This window comes from Octodon degus, unplaced genomic scaffold (assembly GCF_000260255.1).
Source record: "Octodon degus isolate 3935 unplaced genomic scaffold, OctDeg1.0 scaffold00078, whole genome shotgun sequence".
Classification (NCBI taxonomy): domain Eukaryota; kingdom Metazoa; phylum Chordata; class Mammalia; order Rodentia; family Octodontidae; genus Octodon; species Octodon degus.
In genome coordinates, this window is record NW_004524654.1 from 2,869,749 (window position 1) to 2,882,682 (window position 12,934).

A 12,934-nucleotide genomic window follows, 5' to 3' on the forward strand; every position below is an offset into this window, starting at 1 on the left:
CCTGAGAGAATGTTTTCTCTCCATGTGACTCTCCTTAGGCACACTCTACATCATCGATCACTACCCTCTTTGGCCCCATAATCTCCTTGATCAGAAAATTTGGGACACTACCGCGTTACATGATGTTATAGTAGAAGTTCTCATACGTCTTGAGTCTTAACTGACCTTGGAAGGCTAGGGCCAAAATGTTGGCTTTCCTGTGGCCCTCCTTTTTCTCTAATTTTGATCTGCAAACTTAGCTTGTTAACCATCCAGAAGACAAGCTTATTGTTTTTATTACCATACAACCTAGGCTGTTAAGTTTAACCTCACTATCTGTCTCAATATCAAACATCTTAGGCTTGAAGATATACTCATAAGTGAAATAAATCAACACACATGTGTAAATATTGTATAGTTTCCCTAGTATAAGAACACAAAAGGAGAAATACAAATAGAAAGGTATAATACAAGTAAATGGAAAGCAGGATCTCGAGGACTAACTAATCAAGAGAGGGAAAGGAGAAGAGCTAGGAAACATGACAATGTCAAGCCATACAGTTATATGTAGAAGATGGGCAGGGCAATGATCCTGAGAATCTCCAGAAGATTTTTGAATCCAGCACTTAATTGGAAAGATTCTCACCCTGACTAACTATATATACTGATACCTGTGAACTAAGCTATTGCACTGAAGATGGTAATCTGTAATAGTAGTTTCATGCTTGGAGTGCCTGTCATTCTGGTCTTCTGAATACGTGCTGCTTGTCATGACATGCCAGTTGCTGCTGTGCTGTCTCTTGGGTAGATGATTGTTCAAGAAGAAGGGGGTGGTGAATGAAGGCAAGAGACAGGAACAGGAATATTGTGGGAGGGTCCTGCTTCAAGGTTGTATATGGTTAGATTTTTGGACTTATGTGTAAACATAACAAGTATATAATTCTTTATACCTATTTTTAAAATATATTCTAATTTTTAAATGTTTTTTCATCATATTCTGTAGGGACTTTAAAGTTCAACATATCAATACTTGATGAAAAATACCTGTTCCATGTTATGCCTAAGATTTTTTATATTCAGACAGATAGTGAATTCAAGCTGTACTACTAAAATTTAAAAATTAAAGAAACAAAGTCTCTCCCCCTGCTCCCCACAGACTTCAACTTTATTCAGTCTCCAACCAGCTTAGAATGGGAAGCACATGTACTCTGCCCTAAGCATCCAACTTCCCAGGACTGGTAGAATCCAACTCCAGTTCACATCAGTCTGGTTTAAGTTTTTTCCTTTTCCTCCTCCTCTTCCTCCTCTTCATCATTTTCATCTGAGCTGAAGGTGCCATAGGCAGGCTGTAGACGCTGATGACCTGCTTGTTGAGGTCCTTGAGGATGAGGTGCTTGCCCTCCTCCAGCTTCATGCAGATGTCAGTGATGCAGCGCAGGTTGCCCCAGGCATTCTCCATGCTCAGGTCGATCTGGCTGGCGAACTCATTGGGCTTCAATTTCTGGGTTCCCAGGATAACATGGCATGAGGAGTCTTTCACGTGGTACCATGATGTGTAACCGAGCTTGAGGTACTCGGATCTGGCCAACAGAGCATAGCTGTTCCACCCGGCCAGGTTGTAGCTGTTGTTCTTGAGCTCAGTGGCAATGACAGCTCCACAGTGCAAATCCAGCTTCTGCCACCAGTCAATGCCGTTGCAGTGCCTGGAGTCCCACTCGTTGAGTGTCTCGATGTTGATGAAGGACATTTCCCCGCTGGCTCTTGTCATGATGCTGTCATGCTTACAGCGACCGATAAAGTCAATGTCATCTCCAAGCTTCCACCTGCAGTAACGGTAACCAACAGAGGTGATTTCGTTCTTATCCATGTCATCCTCCAAAAATGGGTTTGGGTTGGGGAAGTTGTGTCTTTCCTTCCCCATTCTCAAGCACTGTTGGCAGAAACTGTGGTTGATGTAGGTCACTTCCATGGCCAGGTTGCAGGGTGAGTTAAAGGAATTGCCTTCATCCTGAGGGGGCTCATTGCCTGTCTCACTCTCTGTCAGAAGGTCAAAGTCAGAATTATCTCTCTTATCAAAGAACAGCTTGGACCCAGCTGTCTGGACTACCATGTCTCAGGAGTGCACAGAGTGGGTGCAGCTCATCAAAGTGCTTAGGATGGCATCGGTGGCAAACACATTCCCCTGGGTCTTTGTCAGCTTCTGCATGACAGGGTCATCCATGGTGGTGATGTTGTGGAAGATTCGCTTGATGCTCCGTAGTGGCTTCTTGCTCCTTGTGGTGATGCGAAGGCTTTGTCATAGTGTTCCACGGACCCATAGCCTCCGATGTCCTGTGACGCTGAAACTTCCAAGTAACGCATCTTCATTAGCTGAGGGAAATTCATTTCCTCTGTCACCTCCCAGTCACTGTGAACTTCAATGAAAAGTCTTGGGGTCTGTGATTTTTGGTACCATTTCTGCCTCACTCCAAATTGCTTCTGGAATTTTTCTGCAGCTGGATTCATTCTCTCTCTGCTTGGCACTCTTAGGCAGGGTTTACAGGTTGAACTGTATCATATTCTACCGATCTTAGTCTCTACAGAGGTTCGGCTACACAAACCTCATCCAATTCTGCTGGTAGGCCGTCTTCTGTGTGTGTGCTGTATTCACCAACTGGAAGCTAGTTTTATCCTCCTCATGGAAATAAGCAAACTGACTTCCACCACCAAACTGAGAGGAGTACTTATTTGTGTACCCTTATCTTGGTACGTGGCACCTGCTCAGTCTGCAACCTTTCCTAGCCAATCCCCTTTGCTGAACGGCTGGTAGGGCATACCCCGGAGCTGTGGGAATCACACAGGAACCCCAGCCTAAGGGATTATCTTGGGTCATGGGTGTCATGAACTTCGGCACCTCTTAAAGCTGAAATGGGCCCTGGCAACCTGGATGGCAACAGATAATTGGTGTCTTAGAAGGCCCCACTGCAGCACTCTGAAGAACTGGGGGAGGCAAAAGTGTGTATCTCATGACAGTCTTGTGTTAAGAATATACACAGAAATCATTCAACTCAGTCATAAGAAAGATAATCCACTTTAAAAATAAGTAAAGAATTTGAATAGATCTTTCTCCAGGCAATGTAAACAATGGTCAAGCAACATATATGACCATAATCAGTCAATAGGGAAGTGCAGGGGTTAGGGAGGATGGCTTGGTGGTCTAAGGAACTGCCTTGAAAGCGCAAGGTCCCAAGTTTGATCCCTGGTTTTGCATGCTGTGCCAGCCCCAGAACTCTGGGAGCATCATGCAGGCCCTGAAATGGGGCTTGGTGGTACACGTCTTGGTGGTGCATTGGGGAGGCTGAGACAGGAGGATCACTACGAGTCCAAACTGCATAGCAAGTCTCGAATATATATATATATATATATATATATATATATATATATATATATCAGAAATTTATACTTACTATGATAGGTATAGTATAAAAATAATATTCTGCAAGGATAAAAAGTAACAAGTGCTGGGATGAATATGGAAAAATGGGAATATTGATGGCAAAAATGTAAAATGATGCAGTTACTTTGGAAAACAACATGGAAGTTCTTCAAAAGAAACATCAAATTCTCATATGATCTAACAATTCCACTCTCTTATATATAGAGAGAGACCTTGCGCTTTCAAGGCAGTTCCTTAGACCACCAAGCCATCCTCCCTAACCCCTGCACTTCCCTATTGACTGATTATGGTCATATATATATGAGAACTGAGGCTATACACTCACACAAAAACCCTCTACAAGAATGTTCAAAGCAAGAGAGCACCAAATCCTAACCACTAGACCACCAGGGAAGTTAAGAATGTTCAAAGTGGTATTATTCCTAATTGCCCAAAATAGAAAAAGTCAAATGTTTTTTCAATGATGAATGGATAAACAAAATCTGCTATATCCATGCAATGGAATATTATTCTGTTGTAAAAGTGAATGGAATGCTGATATACTCTACAACACAGGTAAACTTTATTAACATTATAGTATTTGAAATAAACTAGTGCCCGAGGACAAATAATGTGTGATTCCACTTCCATGAAATGTCCTGCACAGGACAATCTATATAGAAAGCAAATAGCATAGTGGCTGCCAGATGAAGTGAAAGAGGAATAAGGGACGTGACTTTGAAAGACAGAGTTGCTTTTTAAGTGGCAATGAAAATGTTCTGAAACTAATGGTGACTATCACACAACTCTGGGACTATATTAAAAACTACGTAACAGAACATTCTCAATGGCTGATTTTTTTTGGTATATTAATTTTATTTTGGTAAAATGGTTATCTTAAAAATATCTTCTGAGATCTCTTGCTTTTGGGTGAATGAAACTGGCAATTTGAAAAAGAAAGATTGCCAGGCAGGGTGGTGCATGCCTGAAATCCAAGCACTGTACAAGGTGCACAAGTTGGAGTTTGGCTTGTGTAATTTAGCTACTTAGTGAGGCCCTAACTCAAAATAAAAATATAAAAAGGACTGGAGATTTAGTGTAGTGTAAAGGCCCTGGGTTTCATCCCCAGTGCAATACAAAAACAAAAATATTGCCACTGTTGTGGCTCAATGGCAGTACACTTGTCTACCATCTACAAGGTCAGCACTATGAATAAACAAAATAATAGTCAGTGCTGACAATAACTTCTACATGTTTCTTGGGTGTTTTTCCATATGGCAAGGTATTTGTACCCTCTTATCTAATATTTATATTTGGTTTTCTCTATACTCAAATACTTATGCCACCCTAGTCACATTTTATATGAGCATGATCATTAAAAAATGGTAAAAAAATTTTCATTTATTTATTTATTTATTTTTATTAATTTTAATGACAAGAAAATAGCAATGAGACAGTTTCAAAACCAATTAATAAGACAGTTTCAATAATTAATACATTGTATATTATTGTCTTTGTAGTGGTTATTCCTAGTACAAGGTGCAGACATGATATCCTGTCCAAACACTATTAGTACAAATCTTCCTTCTCATTGAATTAAGATAAAGTAGCTGTATATCCATTTTGTATATACAGATACAAAATGGTCCTTCATTTGTATCCCCCTTTTTGTTTAGTTTTGTCGGATATAGGTATTCCTTTGCCATTTAAATATTGTAGGTGCATGAATTTAGCAAAATAATCCAATATAGTCCACTAGTCTATAATAGTAGTGGATTGCCCATAGGATTGGCAATGTCAGAAAATAATTGATTTGCTTCTTGTGGTGGAAATTAGTGAAGATTTTGTGTGATCTGTGTTAGAACTCAACAAATTGTTAAAATCAGATATTAAAGGAAAATTGAATGTTGGGCATTGTAGCACATGCCTATACTCTCAGCTACTTAGGAAGTTGAGGCAGAAGGTTTGCAAGTTTGAGCCCAGCCTGAGAAATGTAGTAAAAAGTTGTCTCAGAAATTTGTTTTTAAATTAAAAATAAAAACAGCATTTAATGTCTTAAAGTGATTTCAATATAATTTTAAGTGAAAAAATAACACAGAAATTTTTGAACTCAGATCTTTGTGAGAGAAATGAAACTAGTCACTCAAAAACTGATCAGTGCATTTCTTAAAAAGTGAAACTTAAAAATGAGAAGATTAAAGACAATACTCTAGGCAAAGTCTTTCTAACACAGTAGAGAACTGTTCAATATTATGTTTAATATTTGGCATTCCATTCTTTCTGCCGATTATTTGATTCTTTTCTCTGAATTCATTCAATTCAGTTCAATTAAACAAATATTTAATAAGTACCTACTAGATGGAAGACCTTGTTCTAAGTGTCATAGCTAAAGTAGAGATGAATAAATAAGTAGGTAAGATAGGGAGAAACACTGGGACTTGGACCCACTGATCACTGGGTCCAAGAAGCAATCCATTGAATATGGCGGAGAGATGTGAAGAGCATCACTATGGGATGCCGTTGCCAAAATGATGAAATGTCTGATGGAGTAGAGGTAGCAGAGGCACTTGTAGAGTTCTACTCTTGGACGGTGAAGTCATGAGGGTGATAATGAAATAATAAATAAGGAAAGAAATGTAGAAGGGAGGGACAGAGAAAGCGAGTGAGGGAGAGAAGGCACATTGGCCCGATGTGGTCTAATCTATGTGTTGGTATTCATTAACAAATACCTACTGCATGAATGAATTATCAGTGTCAACATGGTAGGTAAAACTAGGAAGTGATTACAAATAGATCGCAAGGACCTTCTTGAGGACAGTTTGCTCAAGGTGAAGAAGGATCCAAAGCATCAGGACATGTCAAGGGGAAGAGAAATGCATCCTGAAACTGTCCCCAGTCCCTGGGCCCAGAGAAGAGGGAAAACCAGTTTTCCTCCATGGAAAGGCCTTTGTGAGGAATGGTGCTGTTATGGAGGCACTTAACATGAAGACCTTGGAAAGAGCCTTACAAAGAAAACTGGAAGAATCCAGGGAAGGACTTGCTTCAGCCTCTTCCAGAGTAAAGACAGAGGAAAAGGGCTTCCTAGAGGAGCAGTACAAAGCTGAGGAGTCATGAAAGGAGGAACTGGGGAGACAAGCATGAGAGAATCAAAAGGACAAGAGCTGAGTCTGGAAGCAAAGAGAGCCACACAGGGAGCACTAACATTAATTCTCACCTCCAAGGATCTACCACCTGAGAGCTTACTTAGTGGGATGATGCCTCCTCACATCTGCTGAATTGGATGGAATGATCCATTACAAGTGGATCATCTTCTGAGGAGATGAGCATCTATTTTGGAATAATGGTTGTGAAAAGATGATTAACACTTGCAAAACTATGGGACATGGCTCTAACTATGTTCTATGTGGTAATTTGTTTAATCTTCTTAATGAACTGGTTGATCTCAATACTATTAGTAGTACTATTATACAGATGAGGTAAGTCAGGGACAGAGAGGTTAACTTGCTTGCCCTGGATTCTGCAAGTGGAAAGTAGAGGAGTTGAGTCTTATTCTTGCAGGCTTGAATGAGAACTATGCTCTTACTTCTTTACAGTTCTTACAACCCCAAATGGATTGCAGAAGTACTATCCTACTCTCTCACACACTAGCAAGTCAATAGGCTGGCTCCTATAATAATGTAGGTTTTCCTGGAATATGGTTTTATGATGATCATATCTATTTGGAGCCTGTATCCTACCTGTATGTCCCTGTTAAAGATGCATCGTGAGTGGAGCAGCCTTGAGGAACAATGCAATGAAGAACTGCTTAACTTTGTTTCACTTAATGGTTCTTAAATTTGAATCAAATTTCCTGGCGTTTCATCCAATGTTAGCTAATTATCAGACAATCAGAGAGCAATGGACGAACAATGGAGAGATTGTGAATATCTCAATGTGATCCATTAACAAGAACAGACAGTTGAAGAAAAAAGAACAAAAAGGAAAACATGAAACTAGAGAGACTTGAAAATGACCTGGATGAATCTCATGAATTGAAAACAAACTGAGGACCTGAGCACGGGCTGGCAGGAGATCCTGAGCTGGGTTCAATGTTCCACACAGAAATGAAAAGCCACTAGGAGTGAGATGCGCAGTGGAAGAGGACCCAGAAAAGGGCTACAGCAGGAGTTCTCACGGACAGACCTGCAGAATCTAATGGACCTGATTTTCTTTCTGTAACATACACCTCCTTGTGGACTCAAAATTTTAGAAAAAGTCTAGCATGCACACCAATTTCTCATGGGATTACTTGGTTGAAGGGGGGAGTGTCAGAAGGACTAAATGACCTGGGAAACTCTCAAAGGAAGAGATCCAGATCACATCAATGATTCAGTGCAAGGGGAAAGTTAGCATCAAAGATGGATAAACATGAGAATGTGCACACCCCACAATTTCACAAAAAATCTTAGGAAAATGAAAAATGGTGCTTAAGTTAATTTACAGAAATCTGAAAGGAGGAGGAAGCAGCTTCAATCTATCTGATTTGTCATCCATAGTCTTTATTAGGTTAGTGTCTGACGTGAATAATTATTAGCGTTGTTGAGCTTAACCACCATGAGTGATAGAGCTAGAATATGAGGTTAAGTAGGGAGAAGCAGCCATACCCAGACACTGTTAAGATCTTGCCTGTGACTAGGGATTTGGTGGTTTGTTTCTTCCTATCAAACACAAGGGGAAAGCTACTGTAGTGAGTTTTTGTCTGTCTGTCTGTCTGTCTGTCTGTCTGTCTGTCGGTCTGTCTGTCTGTCCATTTTAGTAGATAAGGGCACATTCTGTGCCATGTTTTATGATCACAAAGTCTCCTTCGTGGAATGGAATGTGGAGGCTAATTTGATTTAGAGGGATGCTGCAGTCCAGCGGGTGAGGAGCTGGCAGAAGGTGTGTAGATTCAGGGTGTATTCAGGACTTGGAGCTGATAGGATCCCCTGGTGCATTGAAATTGCACAGCCAGGAAAAGAGAGGATGCTTAGATTTCTAACATGGGCAAATGGGTAGATGGAAGCTATGTTCACTGGGACCAGAAAAGCAGCAGAGGAAACAAATTAATAAAGAGAAGTAAGTCCTATATATGTTAACATAACAGGCAACTTTCAAAAACTAGGTGTAAGCTACAGGATTGGGAAAGGAGTAGACACCAAAATAATATTACAGTGGATTAGAGACCCCTTCAACAGAAAAGAGTAGGGGGGAGGGATTTGAAGACCAAGTTGGGACCAGAGGCACACCTAATTCTTTTACTTGATGGAGGATCTTGTCTCATTAGGGCCACAGGATTTGCCCAAGGCCAGCTAATCACAGGAAGAGTTGACACAGGATCCAGGTGTCTTTGTCTCCGCTGTTATACTGCAGAGGTTGACATTGGTCACTGGTGCAGGATGCTGGGCATTGTAGGCTTTATCTCACCTGGTACTACTTAACAAGCCTAGACGCTAAGAGTATTATTATCATCTTACCTTTGGATAAGGAAATTGAGTCTTGGAGAATTAAATAGCTTGTTCTTTATGCAAACACATGCTGTAAATGACATTTCTAGATAATTAATCAAATAATCTTAGAGATGATTACGTCCAACTCTCTATTACTAATCAGGTAAGCTGTGCTTGGAGAGGTAAAGTAACTCCCCTACAATTCCTCAGTGGTAGAACTAAATTTGAATTTAGGTCTCATGACTCTTTGATCAATGCTTAAAATAAAAAAAATTGAATTTCTAAATATAATTTTTCCACATCATTGTTTAAAATGTCATGTTGGAGAGAATCAGATAGATTATTAAAACCATTATATATTATATTTTCTAATTTACCTCAGCTTATTGTATTTTATATCATCATAAGAGTATGTAAGAGACTTTAATAGTCTTTATAATATCATACTACCTACTACCTAATACTCTTTTTACTCTATGTATTGAAAAATTGATTTGGTGATCATTCTTTCCTGTGTCTAATCATGTCAATAAATTAAAATTATAGGTTTTCTATGCTAGGTAATTCACTTTCTCCTACTAAGAACTTTAACTGTCATGCCCAGATATTCCTCTTCAGCTTCCACTTGCTTCTTTAGAATGTGACATCTTGATAACTCTTATTTGAAACCTCTGAATTCCCCTCCATACCCCTAATTGCTATCATTGCCTTTGTTGTATGTAAAGACAATGTGTTGTATAACTTCTTCCTTTTCTTCTGTGGAAAGAGATGCTGTTTTTGATCTCTAATTGACAAAAGACAATATTTGGGAGAATCAGAATATCCTAATTCAATTCCTAATCCTGGGTCACATTTCCAAGTTGGAGAACATGTTAAATATGCCAGAAAATCATATGCTTCCAGTGATTTCCAAATTTAGGATAAAGATAGGTTTTTACACCATGTACCTCAAAGACGAAGCATTCATTCATAGGTCATATGGTTAGCCTCTTAAAAAAATTGAATACAAATCATGCTTCCATTATTTTTTATTTAAACTAAGAAGATTAGATCTCCTTTACACAGTTGCACTCAATTTTAGCTTTTTCCTGGATGCAAGAAGCAGGGCAAGGAAATATCTGCCAACTATGTCCTCCGCCACTCAATGCATTGCCTCCACACACTCTTACTTTGACTTTGAACTATTATCAGCAACAGAGATTAATTAATGGATTATTTACTAAAGTTCATTTCCTTTCTTCTCTCCTTCTGTAAAAGACACAGGGGACAAGTGAGGAAAAGCCAGACATGTGTGTTCCATGTGAAATCCGTGATTAAAAAGCTTAAAAATTCAAACCAACCTAAAAAACTGTTTTATTTTAATACTCTGGAAGGTTTCAGTGAACTCCATTATTTTCACTCACTATTTGCTTGAATAATTTAGGCAAGAAAGCTAAATTATACATAAAGTGTACAGTTAGAAGAAAAAGTTCATGCACAGCCCTAGGCTATAGCCTTCCCCTAATGATGTCTGAAGTCAGTGAAAAGAACTCGTTAGACTGAGAGTAATTTCTCAGGGTTTAATTTTTTTTTCTTAAAGCAATAATGTTCTTATAAAAATCCAACAAATAATGCATTAAAAGAAAAGCCACAAAAGAAAGTCTCCAGTTGAGGCCTTGGCCCCTATAAACTTTCATTAATTTCATATAAAAGTTGGTTTTCCCAACACCACGATAGATGACTGTTGGAAGCCTCAAGTGATCTGATTCAACAAGGAAGATACACAGAGTGATTCAATGGAATTGCTATTTGGCCTCATCAGTATTCTGAAGTAACAAAGTTAAAAGGAGATGCTTCAGGCTTACAGACAAGCCCGAATCTACCATGAGGAGAGGCTCGGTGCCACTCAGTGTACCGCCATCTGAACAAGTGCTTGCAGCTTCCCAGGTCCTGTACTGAAGGAGCTAGCCATATCATTAAACACTTGGGGATCAACTGATGTGCTCATGCTCATGTTCTCTTTAAAGATGACAACAGAAATTCTGCTGAAGATGGCAGGAATATCAAAACGGAACTGTTGGCACCTTTGATTTATGAGCTGCCTTTGTTCTCATTCTCTCTCTCTCTCTCTCTCTCTCTCTCTCTCTCTCTCTCTCTCTCGTACTGGGGATCAAACTTGGGAAATTGCGCTTGCCAGACAGGCACTTGTGCTGCTACGCTATTTTCTTTCCCCTTATTCTTCTCTTAAGGATACACCACTGTAGAACTTTAAGGATCTTGTTCAATCCCTTTATGTTCTAGAGGAGGTGCCCATTTTATAAAAGTAAAATGATGAGCTCAGTGTTGTGCAACTAGCATATTTGTTCCTTCGCCTTCAAATGTTTATACAGAGAGTGAGAAGGAGAGGGATAGAGAGGGGGAGGAAAAGAGGGAAAGGGCAGAGAGGAAGGAGAAGGGGAGAGGAGAAGAAGAGGAGAGGAGGTGGAGGGGAGAGGGAGAATTCCAAGTGGAGTGAAAGAGTGAGAACTTGCATGATACCTACTACCTTGGGGAACAAAAAGTGTTACTTATTAAATTATTATCTGGTCACTTCTTATGTCCACAAATGGACTTTAATTTTTAGAAAAGTTTTCATAATACTGTAGAATGTGTGTTTGTGTGGAGTTTTATGTATAGAGGAACAGATGCTCAACTATGGAAGAAAACGATGGTAAATGTAAATTGTGCAAAAACTTCTGTAAGCAAACATTTTGCACATCATTATGAACCTTGGAATGAATTAGTGCCATGAAGAATAAAGGTAAAAGGCACAAAGTCTAAATCATGATGGAAGGAGAAGTAAGGAAGAGGAAAAACAGAAAGAGTAATGGAAGAGACAACTAGAATTTTTCTTTATGTGGCCATTTAATGTGGCTGTACTCTATGAAATGGGGTTAGGTCATAGTCCTTGTCTTGACGAGTCTTGTGGATGAACTAGAAAATACATGTTTTGTAAAGTAATCCCACATGACAAAATATTAATTATTTCTGTGGAAGAATCTTCAGTTTTCTACACCTGTTTAGCTCTTGTGCCTTCTCCACAAGTTCCTTCATTCCTTGTTCCTAAGAAGATGCAGATGGGAGCCTACAGGGAGGCTTTCCATTTCTCTGCTTGCTTTGCTGTGCATCAACCACAAGAAATACTCAACCGACAATAAAGGTGAAGAGCTAAGAGCACCAAGAATGTGAAAGAAGAGAAATAGAAAACATTGCCCAAGACGGCTTGGACAAGCATCCAACCCCTCCTGGCAGTGGATGTCTTGGATGGGGGAGGAAGAACCAGGACATTTCCTTGTATGAGGAAAGAAGCATTGCCTATTCCCTGGTGTGATTTTCATTTACCTGTGGCTATATTTTGAAAACTTCCTTAAGGACATTCTTTTAGCTGTTTCCTTAAAAAGCTACGTGGGAAGAAAGGTTGTGAATGATTTAAAATCATCTTAAAACACAGGAATTGAGAAGCATTTCCTTGTTACAGTGATACAAAACTGCATGCCATTTCTTCATCAAAATCTCACTCACTGGTGCTGAACATCACTGCTATGAAGGGGAAGAAGGGGTGAGTCTTCCTGAGGTGGACACCATGTGGGGAAGGACATAGCCACCATTTTTTTAAATAAAATTCCGTTCTCTTTTTATTTTACTTTTTTTTTTTTCAGTACCAGGGATTGAACTCAGGGCCTTGAGCTTGCCAGGCAAGCACTTATTCTACTGAGCTATCTCCCCAGCCCCACTCTCTTTTTATTTTAAAGAGAAAAAAAGCCCCTAAAATTTCCAGACAAGATAATAGGAGTGCAATAATGGTTAGGGCACTGTGTATTGTTATCTTTAAATTAATTACCAGAGTATAAGATATCAACATCTAATTGTTCAAACAACATTAGCACAAACCTTACTTTTCAATGAACTAAGAGAAATTAGTATTCTATCTATCTATCATCTATCTATCTATCTATCTATCTATCTATCTATCTATCTATCTATATTTCATTTGTTACTTGGAACCATGTTACCTCCCCTTCCCCTGAGTTTTTATAATTATCTTTATTCTCAGCCT

General features: G+C 39.3%; 1 pseudogene; it reads right to left on the reverse strand.

Moving 5' to 3' along the window:
* Positions 1-1,250: 1,250 nt before the first annotated feature.
* Positions 1,251-12,934, reverse strand: part of LOC101561284 — a 48,621-nt pseudogene continuing 36,937 nt past the window's right edge.